The sequence below is a fragment of the Austrofundulus limnaeus genome, unplaced genomic scaffold (assembly GCF_001266775.1).
Source record: "Austrofundulus limnaeus strain Quisiro unplaced genomic scaffold, Austrofundulus_limnaeus-1.0 Scaffold98, whole genome shotgun sequence".
NCBI lineage: Eukaryota > Metazoa > Chordata > Actinopteri > Cyprinodontiformes > Rivulidae > Austrofundulus > Austrofundulus limnaeus.
The window spans coordinates 1,635,901-1,636,118 of NW_013952500.1; positions in this window are offsets into that span (position 1 = coordinate 1,635,901).

Below are 218 nucleotides of genomic sequence, written 5' to 3' on the forward strand. Positions count from 1 at the left end.
TGTATGTGTATATATTTTATGTGTATATATGTATGTTTATGTGTATATGTATGTGTATGTATGTATGTATGTATGTATGTATGTGTATATATTTTATGTGTATATATGTATGTTTATGTGTATATGTATGTGTATGTATGTATGTATGTATGTATGTATGTGTATATATTTTATGTGTATATATGTATGTTTATGTGTATATGTATGTGTATGTATGT